The 18,528-nt window shown below is 36.0% G+C and overlaps 1 protein-coding gene and 1 non-coding gene across 2 annotated transcripts in view; both read right to left on the reverse strand.

Moving 5' to 3' along the window:
* Window positions 1-18,528, reverse strand: part of HTR2C (5-hydroxytryptamine receptor 2C) — a 285,831-nt gene that overhangs the window by 231,271 nt on the left and 36,032 nt on the right. The gene's annotated exons all lie outside the window — the stretch shown is intronic.
* On the reverse strand, window positions 14,907-15,035 carry LOC116624715. Its single transcript, XR_004297940.1, has one exon. It is a non-coding gene; the product is annotated as a small nucleolar RNA SNORA35 (small nucleolar RNA).

Consider the following 18,528-nt stretch of genomic DNA (forward strand, 5'->3'; position numbering starts at 1 on the left):
ATATTTTTTTGCATAGCATTTAAACAGTATTGAAAAAACCTGAATTTGATAAAATCTCCTAGGTGCTTGAAAGTGTATTAGGAACTATGGATTGCTAGAAAAGAGACAATGGGATCTAAATGGAGTCACTTGGGCTAAGCCCATGTCAGCAAACTGAGACTTAATACCTAGCCCCATTGCAGTTTCAAGCCTCTCTCAGGAATGTAACCTTAACCAGTCAATCTGGAATTACCTGGGCAACACTAGTGAAGTAATCTGCCTTAGACCCCTTCCATCCCCAAAGGAAGGTGAACCTTGCCTGAAACAATCCACTCTTTGTTAGAAACTTCCTTTCCTGCCCACTTCTGCCTGTAAAAGCCTTTCATTTTGTACAGCTCCTCTGAGTTCCTTTCTATTTGCTAGATGGAATGCTGTCCGATTCATGAATTGTTGAATAAAACCAAATAGATCTTCAAGTTTACTCAGTTTTGTTTTTAACACTTCCTTAATGATTTGAAGATGAACTGCAGTTACTCTGAAAACATGAACAATATACATAAATTCTTTTTTGTTTTCTAGAATTCTTTTTTTTAACAAGTATAAAAATCTTTAGAATTTTCTACTGTAGAGAAGAGGCAATCTCATCTTGTGTGGTGCATAATATTCCCAAACCTGATTTTCTCTTTTTCTGTTTTCTATCTCATCCAAAATAATCCATCATCCCTTCTAGATTTCCTATCTTTTTAATAACTCCTCTATGTTTGTTTTGGTAACTATATCTAGTGACTGATGATAGGTTTTTCAGAAATGGTCCATATTCTGATCCTCTTCATAAAAATGTTTTCTTTGCTGTTAAATCTTATTTATTGCCCTGAACTTGCATAAATCACCATAACCCTTTCCATTTTTACAATCCTGTCTTTTTTATTCTTGTACTACACGCAGTGTTTGTACATGCTTTCAGCTGTGCTACTCTTGGTTGTCTGATTTTAGTTAGTTCTTCAAGATTCCCCTAGAACTCTCTCTTTTGTTCTCCCTTTGACTCTGTCTGCCCTTTATGCTCAGTTTCCAACTGAGACAGCCTGTTTCCCTACCTGAGCCTTAATGTATCTATTTTCTTTCCTATTTTCCATTCCTCTCACTACCAGATATTTATATTTCTTTTCCTCTATTTTTTCCTGAACTTCTTCATGCTTCCTTCCTTCTCTTTTGTAACTGTTAAGTGGCTTCTCAGCATATTGTCACCAAAACAACAGAGGAAGCACTGCCTTTTCTTACACTTTCTTTGTGGGCTTTCGTGTGCCTCTCCTCTCCAGTTACCCACAGTCCCTTCCTGAAAATTGCTGTGTTCTGGTTCTCTCCTCCGAAAATGCTTTCCACAGAGAATCCACTTTGGGGAGTATTTGAGCCGCCTTTTGTGCTGACCTATCTCCTTGTTGTATGTCTAGTCCGTATCCTGAGGCTCTCAGCCACTTGCGTCACAACTATAGACTAAGTGCAGTTAAGAAACTCAGCATTGAGAATGAAGACCTTATTTAGTGTGCTCTCACTTTTCATTTGTTTCCACAGTATGTTGCCACCAATTTTTAATACTTTCAATTCTGAGAAAATAATTGCCTCAAAGCTTCTAACAGTACTTATTTTATTAGCAGAAGCACGTAACTCTTACTAACAGAGGCTCAAGTACCAAAAACTTCAGATCCCATAAAAAGGTGATATGCCAAGTTAATGAACCATTAAATAGGAGTGACATACCTAATTTGCAAGAATAAGATGCTAATCTGATTAAAGTGTGAGGGGAAAAAAATTATAGGGGAACAATGCAGTAGTTCTAGTAATCCTCCTAACGTGAATCTAGGAGGCTCATGAGGTTTTTTACCACGCACTTAAAATATGACTCACTTGGGAAAAGTTCAGTTATACACAACTTCTTAGAAATGTATCTATTGCCGAAAACAAGGCAAACTCCCACTTATCTCCACTAGCTACACTGATATTTGAACAATCTGCTATTCACTTAGGCAGGCACACAAGCTCCCACTGGAGTTTGAAATATATAGCAAAGGGAATAAACTTCCAAAAACACTGGCCCAAAAGCTTAAATCTAAAATCTGCTTTCTTTATACCTTATAGAGCAATTATTTCTCTGTGCGTGCTTTGAGGGATTGTGTTTTTCTGGAAGATTAAAACAGGAACTTTTTTTGTTTTGTTTCACAGCAAATTGCCTGAAATTAAGCCAGCCCGAGAACATGTAATTAATAACTGTCAGCCCAAGTAAGCAGCTCTGTATTCTAATTAACTTGTACTTTCATAATTTCTTAGCAAAGTTCTTTTGCACTGAGAGCATTATCCTGTTAAACCTGATTAATTTTGGTTTTGCAGAGAGGACAGAAACTCAAAGCTCACAGGCTCTTTCCCACCTTGTATTTACCTTGTACTATCTAGGTTAAATCACCTAACTAACTTATCTGTGGTTCATATTTTCATTTTAAAAAAATCGAGATGTGAATGAATATTATATGAAGGCTAACAAAGCATTACAGCAGTGAGAAATGTGCATAAAAACACCAGCTTGTACATTAAAGACAAAACAGAGACTACAAAGTAATCAATACTGCTCCATCCAGACATAAATCAGTAGCCTAGCTTCTAGGACTCTTGTGAACACTGAAACATTTTTTAGATGCTCTGTAAACTGCAAAACCTCATTTATCCAGAAACCTCACTTACAGAACAAAATTATGAATCAGAAAGGAAGCAAAAGTAATGTTATCACAAACTTCACATCCACCTCATTAATCATAACATTGTTTCTCTTTTTAAAAAAGAAAAATCATGTCTTCTAGTTTCTAACTATTTTCTTAGAAAAATGGGTTCTGTTTTGCAAAATTCATTGTTGAATTTTTTTTCTGATTTACTCATCTACTGATGAGTAAGATGCAAAAGTTGGGAGTCAATGATAAAATCATTGTTGTGGGCTACAATTGTTACCAAAAAAACCAAATGTGTGTGTCAGCGGTAAACTGAAAATTCATGAGCAATCTAAGAAGACTTTCTAGAAAAAACTAATTTGCAGTTATACCTCAATTAAAAAAAACCAGAAATAATATTAACAGAAAGCATTTGGGATCTATATGAACATGACTATAAAAATCTATTGATAATCTAAAAGGAGACATACATGTGTATGTACATATGTGTGCATGCAGATGCACATATATATGCACACACGTATATATTTGTTATTAGTATATGTTTATATATATTATATATATAATTTTGTTATTGGATAATATAGCAGACATCAGTTTTTGTCTTTCCAGTATTTTCTCCTACCTTTTTTGTTACCAGTGTCTTTCTTCTTTTGGGGAACTCTTTTTTTTAAAATTTTTATTTTCATTTTTTTTAAGTGAGTTTTATGCCCAATGTGGGGCTCAGACTCAAAAGCCCAAGATCAAGAGTTGCATGCTCTACCTACGGAACCAGCCAGGAACCCCCTTGGGGAAATCTTTTTCACCCTCTATGGTTCTATTGTAGCTCCCGCCCCCAACCAGAGGGGTCATCCTCTATCGGTCTGGGTCTATAATAGTACCTTAGCCTCTTGGTCACTAAGGATCCCAGTATGCAATTATAGTCCTTCACAATTTTCCCAAGGTGGAAATTAAGGGAAAGCATTCACAATTCCCCTGGATGATCATCTGTAAGGAAGGATCTCTAGAGATAATAGCCACATTCCTTGACAGGTGGGGCAGCCTAAGAGAATGAGGATAGCACAGGGACAAAAGCTGAAATAAGAAATGTAGAAATGGGGAAGGGACTGGTTCTGACACTTAAGTCCCAGGATGCCAACAATGCCCAAGGCCTCTACAAAACCTTACTGTGAAAATAAATAAAGGAATTAAAGGAAATCTCATTTAAAATGGAGTCAGAAAGCCCTGAAGGGGAGCTTTTATGCATGTGCCGCTTGTTGCAGCCTGCCTAACCAGCAGAAGGAAGGAAAGAGAGTTATCTTGATGAGGGAGGACATTTTCACATAGGAATTTCATCTCCTGCTTTAAGAAAAAGAATGAAGATCCCGCCCTGCCCCAGCATCAATGCACTATCCACCACTTGCAGCCAATGAGAAACTGCCACAACCTCAAACTCTTATTCTTCTCCAATGAACTTTTGTTTAAAACAGCCCTCCCCCGAAAGGGGAACCCTCTTACACTGTTGGTGGGAATGCAAACTGGTGCAGGCACTCTGGAAAACAGTATGGAGGTTCCTCAAAAAGTTGAAAATAGAGCTACCCTAGGACCCAGCAATTGTACTCCTAGGTATTTACCCAAAGGATACAAAAACAGTGATTCAAAGGGGCACCTGCACCCCAATGTTTATAGCAGCAATGTCCACAATAGCCAAACTATGGAAAGACCCCAGATGTTCATTGACAGATGAATGGATAAAGAAATGATATATATATATATAATATTATATATATATATAAAATTTATATATATAATATATATAAGTAGATATATGTGTATATATATACATATTATATATATATATATATATAATATTACTCAGCCAGCCATCAAAAAGAATGAAATCTTGCCATTTGCAACAACATGGATAGAACTAGAGGGTATTATGCTAAGTCAAATAAGTCAGTTAGAGAAAGACAAATACCATATGATTTCACTCAGATTTGGACTTCAAGAAACAAAACAGATGAACATAGGGGAAGGGAAGGAAAAATAAAGTAAGATGAAGACAGAGAGGGAGGCAAACCATAGGAGCCTCTTAACTATAGAGAACAAACTGAGGGCTGCTGGAGGGGGGGTAGGTGGGGGGATAGGGTAATTGGGTGATGGACCTTAAGGAGGGCACTTGATGTAATTAGCCCTGGGTGTTATATGCAACTGATGAATCACTAAATTCTATCCCTGAAACTAATGATACACTATATGTTAACTAAATTGAATTTAAATAATAATAAAAAAATAAAAATAAAAAAGCCCTCCCCAACTTCCTCCTAAAACCAAAAAAAGCTGACCTTCCTTTTGTCTCTTTGGACTTGCCTATGGTTTGCTGTAGTCTGCCTGTCCTGAATTGCAATTCCTCTACTGTTCCCAAATAAACTCATTTTGCTGGTAAAATAACTGGTTATTTTATTTTTAAAATTGACACATCTGCCATATTAGTTAAGATGGTTGGAATTGTTTTTTTTTTTTTTTTTAACTTCATAAAACTAATGTGGTCCAATACCCTACATTACAGCACCATACACTTTTCTAAAGAAACCTGGAAGCTAAAAAATATTATCCTTCTGATATAGTAATCCTACACACAACACAAAAACCAATTAAAAACGTAAGTAAATCCATAGAACATAAACAAAGCATACATAAAAAAAGTCCCATTTATTATTCTGAATGACATTTACCCATGTTATGCATAAAATAGTAACTTGTATATTCCCACAAGAGTTTCAAAATAAGACATTTGTTCAGCTTTTTAAAAAGTTTTGATATAGATATCACATGGTATTAATAAAAAAACTCAGTCATAACATAGCAACTCCCTCTTCTCTGTTTTAATTGCATCTTTTTTCATGTAAGGTACAGTAATGAGAACTAAACTATGAAAATGCAGACTTGATATTTGCAAGGGTGTATAGAACTTAATACAGTTTATTTTATCACTGCCTGAATGAGGACCACATCTTGATGGAATGGCATAGTATCCTTTCTCAATGATCTTTTCTCATTATCATCTGCTGGGAAATACTGTCATACTTCCCTGCTCTCAAGAGCAATTTGAACTTGATTGAGAAAAAAAAAAGTAAAACTTTGAAAGTAATTATGGAAAGAAAATTAACTTTTCCCTTGTTGATCTTACATGGATGACCACTTGCATCTAGCCTAGTCTGGAATGAAATGATTCTTTTTTTACTTCAAAAGCTAATCAATTAGGAAAAAAACCCTTCAGCATAAGAGCTAGTCAGGAAACTACTCTCAGCATTTCACAGAGTTAGTCCTTCACCTTTAAATGAGATCTCTGCATCAGAGGGGCCTCCACCAGAGTACAAGGGCCCTGATTTCGTGTTCTTAAATACAAGGACTCAGCAAAAGCAAAAAATAGTTTTATGTTAATAGAAAATATCTGAGTCCATTTGTAAATTTTATATGCCAATGTAGTCAGGTAGCATCTGCTTAAGTAGAAAATCTACTACCAGCGAACACTTAATCTTTTGAGTTTAAGGATCAAGAAGAAACAAAAAGCAAAAACAAAACAAAAGATGATATAACTCAAATGGGTAAGGTAGAAGAATCCTGCTTTTGCAAAGGGGTGAGATCACTGTCGCCGGACTGTAAAGCACTTGAATGCACAGAATATGCTTCTGTCTTCGATGCATTTAGCATGGAGACTGGTATCCATTAAGTCTCCAATAGCTGTTTGTGTGATGACATTGAACATCAAATTCAAAATGGCATTGAATATCAAATTCAAAATGAGTTTCAATAATTTTTAAAATGTGTGTGATTTGTTATCAAAACTGCAGCTGTTATGCATTTGCCCTCAAGCTTCATTGTGACCTGGCACAGCCTGGAAACACTGTAACACTCACCTCCTGTGCAGAATGAGATTAGATCATCTGGAGTGTCCTAAAATCAAAATGGGGGTGAAATTCTACCTGTGGTCTTGCAAGTGATTGGATGTGCTTAACAAAGTCTCTAATGTTCCACTTCCTAATGGCCCATCTGGGTACTTCACTCTAGCTAGGGGTCCATGTCATGTAGGAAACATCCCTTGATTATTCCTGTTCAATAATTATTCCCAAAAATAAGATTGTGTTGCACCTTTTCAATCAAAGCAGGGGTAAACTACACGTAAGCAGAAATGTAGAGAGTAATGACACCCAATCCTACTTTCCATGGTTCAGGGATGCACAGCTGATAGTCAATTCAAGATAATACTATCTCCATTACTAGCTTGCTGAGATGATTTTCATTAAGAATAGATTATATGTGGAAAATGCCTTGCACGTATTAGGTATTACATAAATATTTAATGAATAAAGAAATGAATGCTAAATTTATATCTTAATTATAACTACATTTACTTTATAATTACTATTATTTTACTCTTATAGTATACCACCATCACTTCACATTTCAATTTTGAGAGTCATAGAGTTCTATAAGACAATCTTTACCCTGGCTTGAGCTTAACCTGCAATACACTTCAAATTCAAGGACACGAAGATTGTAAAATATGCTGATCATATATGAATCTTCTTACATCTACTTATAACTGTACAAGTAGCATTATACAAGGTGCAATACAAAATTAAAATACTCTCAGTCATTATCACTATTTTCATCTGTTGCATGTACAATTATCATTGCAATATTATACTCTGTGAACAACATGTGGCTTGAACGTTGTGTTGTGTAGAAGAAGAGATAACATGAGAAAAGTATCTTGCATTTCAAAATCTTTAAGTTTGAAAACATTGCTGCTTTGTTCTCCCTTGCAGATTTTCAATGTAACAGGTTCACTGTTCTGAGGACGTCCTCAATGCACTGATTACAACCAGCTGGTCAATCTTCTATCCCAACGAAATCAATCATGGTGACAGTTGCCACTATGGCCTCCTCCTTGTATTTTCCAAGCATGGAGGAGGACAAGTGAGCACCTGCCTCCTAGATTTTAGATTGAAAATATCACTTGAACAAACCAGGATTCTTTACCCTGTGGCAGAATACGACCTTCTGAAAAATGCTGGGAGCCCCCTAATGAACATGTCCGTATTCTGATCGAGGTTTTCCTTTAAAAATCAAATTCCTCAAAGAATTTGTAAATGGATTTTACCATTTACAATCTAATCATCAGTAAATGGCATTTAAGATGTTTATTTCACATTGTTTATCACATTAACAGAAATCAGTAAAAATTTGATCGACATATTTATAGAACTACTTTTGTAACAAGAGAAGCAATTTATTATTCTTTTCATAATAAAAGTAATGCACCAAATAAATATCCACTTATGGAGCTGCTCAAGTAAAAACAAAACCAGAAATATTAAAGATTGGTAAGGATATTCATTCTTCCCGTAGAATATTATTGAAACAGTTGACATTTTACATAATGTAATAACATAGTATTACATAATGGTCAAAAACATATTACAAATGATCACTTTTAAAGTAGGAGGATTCCATTTACAACATATTCGATCTATATGTTTACTAACCTAAAGGCCCTGAGAATGTAACATCTCATGCCTCCACATTTCAGAAACAGATTGCAACACATGCTGTTAAATCCCTATTTTAAAGTATTAAAACTGACAGTCTTTGTCCTTATATTATGAATTTCTATACTGTGTTGAACTCTCAGGCTACTCTGCTGCCCCCTGTCAACTTGTTCTCATAAATGGTTCAGAGAATGAGTGGGTTCACATTAGCTCACCTGAGAAAGCATTCTTTGTTTCTGAAATTCTATAAATAAGTTTGTTTAGGAAAACCAGTGAAACATTCCATTTAATCAGCCATTTCTTTCTACACTAAAAAGTAATCTATAACTTTGTTACAGAGTCTAGTAACTTGCCCTGAAACAGCATAGGTGCAGATCTATCTTCTTCTTACTCTTTCTGTCCCAGAAAATTTCCATATCTCATCAGGAAGAAAAGGAATACCCACCATCCCGTTGGTCTCAGTTCAGCCTCCTTTTTGTTCTTACATACACTGTCCCTTAGTCAGTCCTGGCTTTGTTTAACTGCAAAAAATGAAATCTCTCCATTGCCTTTTTAAAAACAAGTTTGCCTTGCTCTAAGTCTGGCTCTTTGTGTTTCCTAGGGCTGGTTACCCCCTCCAGATATCTATGTGAGCTAGCATCTTCATTTTCCTTCTCTTGTCTTATGCCTGGCCTCCTGTGACACCTTGTAAGGTGTCTCCAATCTCTAGAAGTTTTGGAATAAGGCCTAGAATTTGGATCATGCTCTTATTTTGCCAGAACAATGATTAAACACACATGTGTGCATGTGTGTGCACACGCACGCGGGCGCGCACACACACACACACCACAAAAAATGAGGTAGAAGTTTGAATTGTGTTTGCTTCTACACCCTGAAATAATTAAACCCATTTTCCAAAGAAATAATCTACTTTCAAATTTGGCCTTATTTTAAACATATACTTAGGGACATCTGCAAGTTAATATTTCAGCACATTGTCGACTGATTCCATATCATTCCATATGATTTTCATGTTTCCTTGTCCTATCCCCCCCTTTTAGTCAGAAACTTTCAAGGTTTAAGTGCTTTATCAATTGAAGGGGTAGAAGAGTCTAATATGACTGATAGAATAAAATAGACTGATTTCAAATTCACATGCAGTATATTTGAAAAGACAGATTCTCAATGATTTACTTGCAACTCTATTTTCAGCTCTTTTCAGTTAGTTTTCAGCTGTTCATATCTCTAAGTTAATGCTTTATATAGTTGCCTCAGTACATTTACAGATTTAAATGTACAGCAGTATGGAATTCTGAAAAAATACACTCTGTAAGTTTAAAAATTTCAATGGGACTATGTGGAAAGCTAGTAGAAATTTCTTAGCACTTGGAATCCACTTTTTTTTTTTATTAGTGGAAGGTACTAAGAATACTTTTCTGGAAAGGACCTCCGTTTCCCATCTCATGCGTAACCACAAGAAAAGTAAGGGCAAACCCCTTGTGGCAACATTGACAATCGCTCTGGGTGTAAAAGTGCGATATGGAGACGATAAATACCCTTGGTTCTAAATTTCAATAATTTGGTTTCCTTGCATCGCTCACTTGCAAGTGAAAATCTACTGTAGCTCTGATTTTTTCCGTTACTCCTACTTTTCATTCAACACTTCTTTACAAAATCTTGACTTTTCTCCCTCTTATCCCCTACCACTGTGATCATGATCACCACTATCAATACTGAAAGCAAACATTAGTCAGGTGGACTTGCAGCTGGATTTAAATTTATCTTGGCACTTCTACAAAAAAAAAAAAAACTTTCTCCGTTTTATGATGTGACAAAGGTAAATGAACTAAGTATGAATTTAAACATGACTTATATTTGATCTTGTATTTTGTATCCATTATATTAACAAGGTCCAAACTTCTTTATTAATAAACATAACTACTCTTAAGCATACCACAATTCTAAAGTACAGAATAAATATTAGACCAGCAAAATCAATTTTCTGTTGCTCCTCAGATTCCCTTCAGATTAGATCTATCTCCAACTTCTCCAGTTAATGGAGTGGAGTGTCCATATGCATTATCAAATGTGATGTATAATCCATTCTGATGGTTTAGGGCTACTTTCCCCACTCCCTGCAATAGGAAAACCTGCCAAGGGAAGTGGGCCTGCAGCCTTGAACCAGCTGGATTCACAGAAGATATCTCAGCTTCTTTGAGTTGGTAGAGTTCCTTGTTCAGTTGCTACAACTTCACTCCAGAAAGCATGATCTCTCCTGTTAGGTGATTCACATGGGGGAACAAGAGCAAGCTTCCTGAGATCAGGATGATAGATAGGAAAACAGACCTCAGTTGTGAAAAGTGATGAAGGAGACCAGGGCTCAGTAGCCCTGCTTCCCAGCTGAATGGGTTGTAACCTCGGTTACCTGAAGCATAAATGGTGGTTTTCATGCTCAGAAAATATGCCCTAGCAGCTTCTCCCCGAAGGGCCTCCTACATTCTGGGGTTGCATCATTATCACAGAGAATGAAAACATGGTTCTAAGCCAATGAAGAAATAAAGGACACTGCTAGGAAAAGTTTCCAGGCAATTTAACATAACAAATATTTGCTGGGTGGGGTTGACTTACCTGCAGGCAATGTTCTTTTTTGACAAAAAGTGAATGATCCCGAACTGACTAGAACTATGTCGCAGGAAACACTGGTGCTCGAAGTGAATGCCACAGAAGTTAGAGCAGGAAAGGAACTTTAGAGATCATTTGCATAGTCCTTAGTGGAGTTCCTTGCCCAGAGTAGTCTCACAATAAATAAAACTGCTGAATGAATCCAGTTTACTCCCTCTTTTTACAGATGAAGGAAGTAAAGCCAAAGGGAGGAAGTAATTTCCTCAACGACATAAAGTTGGCCAGTGGCGAGAGACCAGAATTTCTAAGTCCTTACGGATTATTTTTTCTACCATACCCTTCTTTGTATTCATTCAGTCATTTCCTCTGTTGACTGATCAACCGTGAACTTTAATTATCACCATGCCTAGAACCTTGTCCACGTGACCTCATGCCTGCAAGGCCCTAGAAGAGAACAACTCCTTAAATCAGACTTAACTACTCTAGTCCATATCCATGTATCTCTTCCAGTAAATTTGGAATTTAAATTCAAAGATGTATGGGTTATTTTGCAATGGTTTCATATGTATCTCTTGTGTCATCAATAAGTTCGCATGCTCCTCTGGGTAAGGGACGTTTGCTTATAGTTCCTTTATATGTGTCAGCATGTAACTCCTTCGGTTTATTATGGGTGCATGAGGGTAACAATAAGCATCTAACTTCATATCCCAACTGGGACACTTTTGAGACTCAAAAAAAGTATTAGTGACATTTATTCAGGAAGTGTAAACTGTGACTCTCCTGAGCAGACTGGAATGTATGGTCACCCTAACAATAGTTGACTGGATCAACATGTGTCCAATTTATTAGAGTCATTGCACTGGATGTCCAACCATGGGATACTACTTACAATGTACCCAATAACATGGACTGGAATTACTTCTAAAGTAGTAATCATGGAAAACTTAGGACATGTTGTAGAATTCTATTTACTGAATACTTGTATGTATGTGTTATTTGTTTCAAAGTTATTGCTCATATTTCCACAAAATATTTGTTGCCTTCGTTTTTAAACTGTAAGTCTAAAGTGGAATGCAAAACTTTTTTTTTTGGTCTCGTTTTAATCATTCCAATATTGAAAATGTGACTGAGAGTGAGAATAAAATGGCATTCTCTCTGATTCTTTCCTGACGGTAAAATATGACATCTGATGGCTTTTTAGGTGGGGTAAGATAGGTGGGGTGCTATTAGGAGCTATGGACAAAAAGGCCCAAATTGGAAGTTTAAAAATAGGTTTAAATTTAACTACTCTATTCAAAAAGTAGCAAGACACATATTATGATTTTTAATTTTTTGGCATAAGTTATGGAGATATTAGTAAAGGAAACAAGGAAAATCCGTGATAAACTCCTACACAACTAATGACTGACTAACATCTTAGAGCATTTACCCACCATCATATTATATATTAACTTAATGAAAGAAAGCTTCACATTGATTTGTCAAGAAGTAATCAAATAAGTTTTTTGATACAATTTTCACGATATAAATATATATATATGTTTTTTGCTCAGATATCTAACAAAGGCCAGACATCCTGGACAAAACAGTCCATAGTTGCGGTTTGTTAATACTGCTAAATTAGAGGTTTAATGATAAGAATTTCCTGCAGCAGAATGAATTTTAAGCACTAGAACAATGGCAGTTACAACATCTGCTCCAAATAGAAATTTGCTGTCTTGACAGTAACAAAGGACAAATAGGCAATAGAGATACACCAAGCTAGCAAGAGGGTAAATGCAACAAGGGAAGAAGTATTTCTTAGATGAATTGCTTTTTTCGCTGAATACCACATTCTGTGCTAAACAACCCTTCATTCAGCTATAAGCAGATGTTTATCAAAGAGAATTTATCGTCTTTATTACTAAGTCTGTTTTATATTATGAAAGAGTCTAAACAGTCATACTTTTCCATCTTCAAAGTTCTAAATGAAATTAAAGTACATAAGCAGAAAAAGACAAGCAAAAATAATTACACGGGAAAACAAAATAGCATGTTGCCTTTAGGAAAAATGCTGAGAACAGACATTGTGTTGACAGGTCCTCACCTACCCACATGGACCTCTAAGACAAGCCCCCTAGATTATATTATTTTAAGAAATTAAGCTTTAAAAATCTATTTAAAAGGCTGTCTTCCCACATCTTGTTATCAGTGTAATATATGTTGCTATGGCTGGAGAGGGATGGGGGAATGTTCAACTGGCGTTTATTCTGGATTAGAATAGTAAGGGGAGAATAGTAAAACCCTGTATTATTATAACGCATTTGTTCACAAGGGTAGTAAGTCATCTGAACACTCTCTTGCCATATTTCTAAGGAAGGTAAGGTATTTATTTTCATTCTAAAAGGAAGGAGGTATTTATTTTCATTTCAAAAAGAGACCAATGTCTGGAACCTCAGGACAAGGAAGTTTACCTAAAGCACACGACACGGTCCATCTTCTACTTCCATTTCATATCACCCACATACTCGATGTTCACTTTTCTTTTATCCTTGGTTCAATAGTGTCAGTAAAGAGGACAGTTGGAACAACAATAATTAAAAAATATATACTGCATAAAAAAGTCTTTCTAATGTATCCTTGCCAATCATCAGGAAAAATGTGTCATTTTTTTTTAAACTGGGTTTTGTATTCCAGTCAACAAGGATTTAGTGTAATGTGTATTTTTCACTGATATATTTCATCCCAATTGTCTGAAAATAGTAATATAATGAGCTGCAAGTTGTGTACATTCTTTTACCGTGTTGGCCTAATTATCAGAACATAGCTATGACCTATGAGCCCAGTGTCCTTTCTGGCAGAGGGCCCTAAAGACATTTCCTAGGAAGGCAAGTTTACCACCTATAATGTCAACACAAAAAATGTGAGGTTGTCTTCCAAAATAATTATTTTCAGTTAAATAACTTATCATGAATTTATCTCTCACAAACTAATCTTTTCTGGATTTTATTTATGTATTATTTTTTTTTAAGTAGGCTCCATGTCCAATGTGGGTCTTGAACCTACAACACCGAGATCAAGAGTCACATGTTCTATTGACTAAGCCAGCCAAGAAGCCCTTCTTTTCTGGATTTTAAATGAGTTTTCAGTCTATATATATATATTTTTTTTTACCGCATAAAACAGTGCCACATTTTATATGGTTCTAAAACTATGGCATTCAATTCTAGAGCTTTCTTGGAGTTCTGGTTACAAGAATTAATGACTGATTTCACAGATAACTTACATGAGTTTATCCATCAGTAATTATTTATTGAACTTCTACTTTTTGTAAGGCACTGGGCTAGGTGCTTCTGTAAGTACTAAGATATATGAGAAGAGAGAGTCTTTGCTTTCAAAGAATTTACAACTTAGTTAATAAGATAACATTAATGAATACAAAAAATGGGAAACTGGTCATTACCAAACTGTGGTAGAGGGAGAGATTTGTGAGGATTTGAGTATTCAAAGGTATTATGAAGGAAAGAAGGGACCAGGAATGGATCTTGAATGTAGATCTAAATTATAAGAAATAATGGAAAAGGAATTCTATCAGCACTAGTTTAAACAGACTGTTATATACAGGGAATGAAGAGGCTGGGAAGGCCGGTTTGTCAGGAAGCTAGTAGAAATGTGGAGAAATAAAATACACTGGAGCCAATATCTGCAAGATAATTATAATCCCACTTTAATCACATCAAAGGGAAAAAATAACTTATCTCTCCTGTCCTACTAACACTTAAAGAGCAATTTGCCAGGGTATTAAAATGAATTTATCTTGTACTATAATCACCATGGCAATCTTAGCTCATTCCAGTAGTGTGAACCTTATTTTATGGACTAGGAGACTGAGTCCAAGAGGGGTTAATGTAAATTGCTAAGAGTTACCCAGCTAATAATAATGGTGATGATAATGTAATAACAATAACATTTTTTAGTTCCTACTATTAACTTAATATGAACATAGTCAACTTTATTTAGTAGTAGCAGGTACTGAGCTGCTTGTTTTGTCTCTCCACCCCCCCCCACTTTTCTTAGGCAGGGCCACAGGACCCAGGAAATATGTACCCCCTAGCATGCAGGAGTAGCCCACAGCATGACTCTCCCAGCTTTGTGGAGGGATTTGCTTTTGCACTGCTCGATGCCCAGTTGGTCAAGGAGAAGCCCAATGGGTCACTTGCCAGTGCTGTAGACAGTAGAGCTAGGGCTGGGAGCCCATGCTCTGTTCAGAAGAACCAGCTTGGAAGAGGGGTGGATATGAGACCTAAAACGTCTTGGGATCCATTCTTCATTCACTCAGTATGGTCACTACATACACGGGTTAGCTTTAGGGGAAGGAAATGTGAGTTTAGAATCAGGCAGATCTGGACTCAGAATCCCAACTCTGTCACTCACGAGCTGTGGAACCTTAGAAACTCACTTAAGCCCTCTTGGCCTGTGTTTCTCTCTATGTTAAATGGGATCGGTAATAACTTGTTTATTGACAGCTGACTGTTGTGAGAATTAGAAGAAAAAACTAGTCCAGTCTAGTCCCTGACATTAGTCGATGTTCAATAAGTAACAGCTATGGTTAAAAACAAACATCTCCCACTTCGCCAGGGACAATTCTCCTTCTCTTTCAAATTATTATTTGTGAGGAACTTGGTTACAAATTTGTGGAATTTTTTAAGTTAATAATTTTACATTTTTTCTACTTGTCTTATAATTTCCCCTTACAAAAGCCAACTTGGCTTACATGTTGACTATGACTATTTAAAATTGCTTAAACTTTCCTGACAAGAATTTGTAGATCATTATCCCTGAATTATGTGATGAAGACACATCTTTCCTGTGTGTCTAGAAGAAACTCACATTTTCCCAAATGTACAAAACAGAAAACTATCCATTTGATGTGTCTCCCATTTTTTTCTTGGTTATGACTAAGAGTCTGCACATTGAGCAGCCCCTGTCAAATAATCATGACTTCTTTCTTTTTGTTTTGCTTCATAAAGTCATTGATAAAAGGCTATGAACCATGCACTTTTTTTTTTAAAGATTTTATTTATTTATTTATTAGAGAGCGAGCGAGAGAGAAACAGCGTGAGGGGAGAGGGTCAGAGGGAGAAGCAGGCTCCCCGCTGAGCCGGGAGCCCGATGTGGGACTCGATTCCAGGACCCTGGGATCATGACCTGAGCCGAAGGCAGTCGCTTAACCATCTGAGCCACCCAGGGGCCCCATGCACGTTTTTAAATGTATAGCATTCCTATCAAAACAAGTGTTTCTCTGTAGCTCTTCTAGTTTTGCCCTAGCCTGGTATATGCTGCCTTACCAAAGGATGCCCACTTGGGTGCTCAGCCACCCTGGAATTCTAAGAATAGTCTGGCTTCAAGTGCATAGAATGGAATTAATTATAACCCTTGGTATGTGAATCACCACTATCATCTCACCAGACATGGCTGCATTGATATAATTAATTAATTAATTAATCAATTAAAATTAAAACAACACATCTTATATGCACTGTGAATATTCAGCTTTAGAAGACAATGCCAACTTCTTTTCCCAAGTAGTTGTACAAATGTATACTTCCACCCGTAATGCATAAAATATCTAGCGATGCACATTCCTTCCAATGGTTGGCTTTCAAACTTTTTAAATTTTATTGATACAATGAATGAAATGTTCCTTTTCTTTCTTGCCTGACCTCCCTAGATGAAGAAGTTCCATTACCAAAGTTGGGGTTTAGAAATTTTCCTAGACGCTTGAAACAGAATGGAATCAAATACCAGAAATTTCTCAGCAAAATGAGAACTACCAGTGATATTCTAGACCCTTCTTGGCTAAAGGTTTTAAAAAATGAGGAGGAAAAAAACAATTCAAAAGAATAGTACGAAAAAAGTGCACTCCAAAAATTAAAGTGCATATATAGGTTTATCTGTGATGTATAAAAGAACATATTTTCCTGCCTAAAATTCTAGAATAATGGCAATTTGAAGGGGGAAAATATGAATTGGCTCTTGTTTCTGCTTTTCCAGTGAAGGAGACCTATTTCCAAAGTGTTGGTTAATCAATTAAAATATAGACACTCTCTTGAATGTGCAGACTACTTGGTAGACATGAATACAAAAAGAGGAAAAATACCATGTGACAAACTGGTTATTAATTATGGGTTTTAATAGTTTACATTTCCTTTGGGAGACCATCCATTTATGAAGTTGTGGTCCATTTAATTCATCATTCAGAAAAACACATGTTCATTATTCCACAGCTTTGAAAAGCAGTTGTTTCTCAGAGTGATTGTTTTATATGTAATTATGATTGCAACAGCCTTAATCCTAAATTATAATACCACTTTCAATATGCATACTCATCAAAATGCAATGTGGTAGTAGAGACAAGTCTCCTGCAAGAAATTTAGTCAAGGTTTTCACTTTATTAATGTCTGTCATTCTATCTCTATTTTTGGTGATGTGCCACTATTCTAATTATGCTTAACCATGTCCCATTAAAATTATGTACTTGCCTAGCATGAATTGCAACCATATCATTCAATGCCTTCTGCTTTTATGGACGGCTGAAATTTGAGAGGAGCATGTCTAACAAAAGTTCTTTAATATAAAGATGTAAACACCAAAAGACCCCAGCTTTTCTTAGGCACAAGATAGATACCATTTAAATACTGCTCCTAAAGGGAGGGCAGACTCACACTACTTAAAAGTCTTATCAATTTTTAGATATACCAAGCATTAGAGTAACATTTCTGCTGAAAAGTTAACTGCTGGCCTTTATTATAAAATCTTGATGTGATAAGTCATGATGAATTAATGCAGACCAGTGGACTAAAATTGTTTTCAGAATCCAACAGGTGTTCAAATATTTACCTTCATTCTTCAATATTGAGGGTAAGCACTCTTAAAGAAGCAGATCTATAAGTTTTACTTTCAGATTGGCACTATGATCTAATGATAAGGTATTTAATCCATGGTCATTACAGGCTTTTCTCAAGATAACTATATATTTGACAGAAAACCAAAATGTCTCTCTTTTGCTTGCTTTTACTATATCCTTCTCAAAAAATTAATGGTGACTACACTTGTGGTGAGCACGGAGTAACATACAGAATTGCTGAATCATTATGTTATACACCTGAAACTAGTGTAATGCTGTATGTTAATTATACTTCAATTTTTTAAAAAAAAGTAACAAAAAATGAAGTAAGAAAAAAATTAACTGATCAGCCAGCAAGTATTTGTGGAGTACCTAGAATGTCAAAGGGACTTATGTGGATGCCTGGATAGGGTGTAAAAAGACAAGTAATGAGATGGAAGTCATAATGATGACAGCCATGTATACAATTCAGCCCAATTTATAAGCTCACTTCCTGAAGGCTATCCCTCTGAAATGCAGGCTTCATTGATTTCTTCCCTCTTTGTACCTGTATAATCCTTGTTGCTCTTTGTAACATTCTTGTTTTGTTTGTTTGTTTTATGTTAATTAATCTCATCTTACCAAGAAGATCATGAGTAAGCTGAGAGGTCAGAGATCTTGGCCAATAGTTACCTGCAACTCCCCAAATTCCTCGCATAGTGCTGATCCCATAATAGTTCTTCATAATTATTTTGGCAAATTAATCTAATATTCAAAGCGATATTAGCCAGATACCTTAGTCCACTCATTCTTTATTATAACCTCCAAAGACACA

Source organism: Phoca vitulina, unplaced genomic scaffold, assembly GCF_004348235.1.
Source record: "Phoca vitulina isolate PV1807 unplaced genomic scaffold, GSC_HSeal_1.0 scaffold69, whole genome shotgun sequence".
In the NCBI taxonomy this organism is placed as follows: domain Eukaryota; kingdom Metazoa; phylum Chordata; class Mammalia; order Carnivora; family Phocidae; genus Phoca; species Phoca vitulina.